The sequence below is a fragment of the Peromyscus californicus genome, unplaced genomic scaffold, assembly GCF_007827085.1.
Source record: "Peromyscus californicus insignis strain IS unplaced genomic scaffold, ASM782708v3 Scaffold_3__1_contigs__length_106647218, whole genome shotgun sequence".
NCBI lineage: Eukaryota > Metazoa > Chordata > Mammalia > Rodentia > Cricetidae > Peromyscus > Peromyscus californicus.
Genome location: NW_026294551.1, coordinates 23,625,587 through 23,631,622, shown reverse-complemented (window position 1 = coordinate 23,631,622; position 6,036 = coordinate 23,625,587).

Genomic DNA, 6,036 nt, shown 5'->3' with positions numbered 1-6,036 from the left:
CCGGGTTCTGCTTCTGCTTCCCAGGCTGTTTCTCAGAGCTCAGACAATGGAGGCTGCTGATCTGATGGAACCTTCACCCCATCCAGCTGCCCAGAGCCTCCTTGCAGCCCCGCCCCCTCAGCCCCCAGCCAAGCCAGAAATCATCTGTTAGCCATCCAGGGTGTTGGCAGGATTGCCAGATGAGACCCTCCCACCTCTTCCTGGAAGTGAGCCCCCTGGCCCTCTACTCCCCGCCTTCCCCCTCCCCAGTCCTCCCTCAGGGAGGTTCAAGGGTAGTCTATGGTCTCTCTGGGTACCTCCTGGGTAGCCCCTTGCAGAGAGGAGGCTGGGCTTGGTGCCAAAGACCTCCTTCTGAGAGGTGAGTCTGGGCACGACTTCTCCAGGTCAGCTCAGTGGCCGGTGCTGGACACGGTCCAGAGAGCAGCCAAAGTAGCTAGCTGTGAGGTGATGAGGGTTGACACTGTACAGACCCTGCTGGAAATTACAGAGCGCTCGCTGGGGAGGGAAAACAAACTGGGGTTTCAGTTCCCATGGAAACAGCATCTATTTGCATAGGTCCCTGCGTCAGAGCTTTGGACTCTGTGTGGTGTATGTGTGGGGGTGGGGGGGGTGTTAGACCTTGGGGGCAAGGCCATCAGTTTACTGTCCAGGATGGTTCCAGCACAGCCTAAAAACAACAATAAAAAAAAAATGTCCCCTGTCTTTCATCCACGATAAAGAAGTCTTGTACAAGGGCCTTTGGGCCTAGGTGGGTCTTCGCAGCACAGGTTTGTTTTGTTTTGTTTTGTTCGTTTGTTTGTTTGTTTTTCGAGACAGGGTTTCTCTGTGTAGTTTTGGTGCCTGTCCTGGATCTCGCTCTGTAGACCAGGCTGGCCTCGAACTCACAGAGATCTGCCTGCCTCTGCCTCCCAAGTGCTGGGATCAAAGGTGTGCGCTGCTGCCGCCGCCACCACCACCGCCACCGCCACCACCGCCACCCGGCTGCAGCACAGGATTTTTTTTTTTTTTTTTTTTTTTTTTTTTAGATTTTAAATTTATAACTTAATATACAGAGGATGTAAGAAGACCCCAAATTCACCATTCTTAACAGTTCTTAAACAAAGTGATGGTTTTATTTATTGACTTTTAAGCCTCCGATGTATCAGTCCCTGGGCTCTGAACCAGTCAGGAGTTGTTCTGTACTTGCTGAGTGTAGTGCCGCACAGTGCCACAGGCCTTCCTTCTTGGAAGGCGCTGGATTTAGATGCAGCTGGCTCCTGGGTGGGGACCGTCGAAGCACAGGCACCAGCGACACCACCTCCCCTCCTCACTCTGTGTCAAGGGGGGCCTGTGTCTACCTCTTACAGGGCAAAGAACAGCCCTTAAGCTGCCGAGGGAGCTACCCGGTGGACAGGGGAATTATCCTGGTTATGGTTTGCAGCGTATCCAGTATCCATCCCTGCTTTCTCCACCCTAGCACGTGTTGCCAAGAGCCCTACCCTCACTTCTCCTCTAACAGAGTCTTTCAAGCACGGTGCCTATTCCCAAACGGGGGAAACTAAAGCTGAGGAAGCACTTGTCAGGGCCACACGGATGATAAATGAGGAAACCAGGATGCAGATTGGAGCCTAAAGCGCTCTCTCTTTCTCTGCTTCTTCCTCCCTGTCAAGGGGGCACCTGGTGACCAGACCTCCCACCCTGGCCAGCCTCCAGCCAGCCTGCCGCTGTTCCCCTTCCTCCCCTCAAATGGGAAGCAGCTGTGCTGGTGAGAGCGGGGGTGGGGGGGTGAGGGGGTGGGGGTGGACGCGGCTGTGCTGTATCTGGCCACTGTGTATCCTAGAGGTTGTGTATCTGAAAAACCACAGGCGCCAACTCTGATGTTCGGCAGTCATTGCATTCCTCAGTGGCCCAGGTTCCTTCTCATCAAGTCAACAGGGGTGCTGTGCAGAAGACCTATGCCCTCCCCGGATAAGAACTCTGGTGGGATCTGGTTTCCTGGGCCTGAGAGATTCGGGTGGTCTTTTGTCCTTCTGTGGGTGACCATAAGTTTGTGTTTGCCTGTTTGCTTGCTTGAACTGATTGAAACAATAGTCTCAGGTAGCCCAGTCTGGCCTTGAACTCACTACAAAGTCGGGGATGATCTTGAACTCCTGATCCTCCGGCCTTCTTTTCTCAAGTATTGGGGTTAGCCTTTAACCACTGCACTAAATTCATGTGGAGCTCATGCATGCTATACAAGCATTCCACTAATGGAGCAACATTTCCCCGCCTTTTGTTTGAATTTTTCTGAGACAAGGTCTTGATCTGTAGCCCAGGCTGGCCTAGAATTCCATCCTCCTCCCTTGGCCCCATGAGTGTGGTGGGGTTACAGACATGCACCAATCACAATGGGCTGAACTGAGTTGTTTTTCTGGGTCACTCTTTGAGCATCTGGGATCACCTAACAGAATGAAGGGGCTTTGGGAAAGGGCTTCTGGAACTGTTTCTTACAGGCAAGATTAAGTAAGGTTGGGGGTAGAGAGCAGAGGGAGAAAATACTGGAGGCCTTGGGGCCTGTTTGGCTTGTGGCTGGAGCTATGGGATCAAAAGGAACTCAGGAACTTTGAAAGTCCCCGAAGGGAGGGTGGGCCCGGAACTGTATCCACTCCCCATGTTTGCGTCTGGCTGGGAATTGACAGTGATAGGAGAAGACAAGAAATAAACACAGTTTGAAGGTCTGCCCTTAATGAGGGGGCCTGGGGTTTCTGAAGCAAGAATCAGATTGCAAGGCCCGGCAAGAAGGCAAGCTGTTGAATGCTGGGAGAGCCCAGGAGACACATCCATGCACACCACACAACCCTGCAATGTAGACAATGTTTTCTCATTCCCTGGAGACAGAGACTGCAGCCAGGCAAGTTCGGTGGTGTGTCCAAGGCCACCTAGTTATTTAGAGGAGGGGGGGGTCTTGCCCCTACCTCTTGGAAAGGGGTTGGGTGTGCGCGTAAGGGAGGACAGGAGCTCTGACTTGTGTGGGTTCAAGACCTCCTAGGCTCTTACAGACTCAGGCTGTGGTTAGGAGACTGTTCTCACCGTGCCCGCTGCTTTTGGCTACTGTTCTTCCTCTCCGCCCAACCTCTCCTCCCAAGGGTTCCAACACTCCCCAACCTCTCCTCCCAAGGGTTCCAACACTCCCCAACCTCTCCTCCCAGGGGTTCCTCCACTCCCCCAAGCTCTCCTTTTCCTTAGTCTCAGCCTGAGAGTTAGTGGATGAGCCCAAGGCCCACAAGAGAGGCCAGCTGTAACTGCTGAGGATACAGTAAAGGAGATTAACCCCTTCCTTCCCATGCCATCCCCATGCCTTGATCTGTCATCGCTAGGGCTAAGTCAATCCAATCATGTCAGTGGGCTGCAGCTGAGCTCTGTACCTGAGCCCTGCAAGTGGGTGTCCATGTCCCTTCTGGGGACCAGTCTGTGCACTGCAGTGCACGTACGCAGGTGAAGCCCTACAGTAGTGGTGTGTGTGTGTGTGGGGGGGTGTATGGGTTTGTCCTTTGTGTGTGCATTGGATGCTTTTTGCCTATCGGTGTTTGTATGACTTTTAAACATACTACACACATGAATACTTATTAACAGATATTAGCAAGTTTAGCTCTGTAACTTGAAGGACAAAGTACAAAATACCCATGTTCAGCTCCTTGCTTAAAAAACGTTGAAAACTTTGGGACCTGGAGAGATGGCTCAGTGGTTAAGAGCACTGGTTGCTCTTTCAGAAGACATGAGTTCGATTCCCAGCACCCACATGACAGCTCACAATTGTAACTCTAGTTCCAGGGGATCAAATCTGGAATTCTCAGGGTACACAGACATACATGCAGACAGAACACCAACATGCGCAAAATAAAATAAAAATCTAAAACATTATTTTAAAATATTGAACGTTTCAATTGGGTGGTGGTCGTGCACACCATTAATCCCAGCACTCGGAAAATAGAGGCAGATCGATCTCTGTGAGTTCAAGGCCAGCCTGGTCTACAGAGTGAGTTCCAGGACAGCCAAGGCCACACAGAGAAACCCTGTCTCAAAAACAAAACAAAACAAAACAAAGGCCAACCAACCAACCAACCAACCAACTAAACAACCACCCCCACCCCCAAAACCAAAACCTGAACATTTCAAAATGGAGAGGACAAGCCATATCAGACGACACACATGGCTCTTGTGATGTGTGTCACAACTCATGAAGCTGGCCCCTTACAGAGAAAGTCTTCCTCATGTGTTTCTGTGTGTGACTGTGTGATATGTGAATGATTGATATGTGTGATGTGTGCAGTGGCGTTTCTTGTGTGATTGTTGAGTATCTACTTATATGTGTTGTTTGGTTTGTGAGGTTGGTCTGTGCGTGCGTACGTGCGTGGCGTGTGTGTGTGTGTGTGTGTGTGTGTGTGTGTGTGTGTGTGTGTGTGTTTGCCCGCGCGCTTGAACTGAGGCATGAAATCAAAGCACTTTTCTCACAATCCCCAGGCAGCAGCTACCAGTGCCTATCAAAGGAAAGGTGTGTTTTATTTTTGGCGCCTTTACCACTGTTCCCATAATGCCCCAGGAGGCCTTTGTTTGATCGCCTTTGTTGGAAGGATGACAAATACTTCCCTCCACCGGCTGCCACCAAGGTGGCCCCACCAGAAACCACAGCTGGGGGTGGAGCAGCTTCCTCAGCCCCTCACCCATTCACCTTGCACCCCTTCCAGGCATCAACATGCCCAGAGATGTGCCCTGGCTCCCAGACCCCACCCAGTCAGTGTGCCCATTGCACATCAGAACTGGAGGGGTGGGTGGAAAATACATGGCCTGGCAACCTTCTCTTGCTCTGGAAGAGCCGGAGCAGGGAGATCATTTGCCCGTGTTGCCCAATGACTCCATGGCAGAGCCAGGAAGCCTGAGGAAGCCTGTGTGAGAAGCAGGGCCCTGAGGGGAGAAGGAGTGACCAGCCTGTTGAGACAGTACTGCTTTGCTCCCCTCAGAAGGTGGAAGTCTTCATTATTTGACTGGGTCTTCTCCCAGGATGGAGCTCTGCATCCAGCATGCTTTGAGGGATGCTGTGTGCATGAAGTGCAATGCCTAGCACCTAGCTCCAGAAGTGTCTGGTGAGAATAAGCAGCTGTGTGGTTAAGTGCTGCAGTAAGTAGGCGGACACAGGGCCTTCGGAGGGCAGCTAGAGCTGGCTGAAATCCTTTAGTAGTTCTATTGCTCTCTGGCACGTCCCCTCGCTGAGCTTTACTTTCCTGTCTGTAAAATGGGCCTCCAGTAGGATTGCTAAGAGAATTCAGTAAGGTAAGGTTTGAGTACATGGTATAAACAAAGCAGGTAATATGCTCTTAACACAGCTGCTGGCTGTGTTCCCATGAGTCAGTCACAGCAGTCCTCTCTAATCCTTGGTTTCCTCATTTGCCTAAGGATTCAGTGGGAGGTGGGTACCTAGAATGGACACTCAGCAAATGCCAGCCCATCTACTCCCTTCCCCAAAGCCTCCCTTTCCTCCTCAGCCCCGCTGAATCCCATTATCCCTTCCAGGCTGCCTCTCTCCCCACTCCATCCTCCGCCCGACACATTGAACAACAAAACTCTGAAGCCCTTCCAGTCCAAGGTCTGCTCAGGGTTGGCTCTGCTGGGGGGGGTGGGGGATGGGGTACTGGTGGGAATGGAGTGACCGAGAGAGGCTGTGGGCAGAGCAGCCATGAATTCTCATTGTCTTCATCCCCCCTCGACCCTGACTTTCTAGTCCAGAGGTTGCCAGCAGCACCCCAGCTGCAGAGGCTCTGTGAAGCCGGGGTGTGAGGAGCAGGGCGGGAGGTAAACAGAGGTGCCGGCCCAAACAAGATGGCATGTCTAGCCGTCAGCTGTGGGAGCTATCTCGCAGGAGGCCAATATGGTTCCCGATTGGGTGACTCTTCCCCGCGAGACTTAATGACAGGCCTAGAGCTAGCCAGGCTGCAGAGAACACTCTGGGGGCCAGAGGAAGACACCTCTGTTCCAGTCACTGGACTGCAGTTGCATAAGCCGTCCAAGACTAATGTGCCTGAG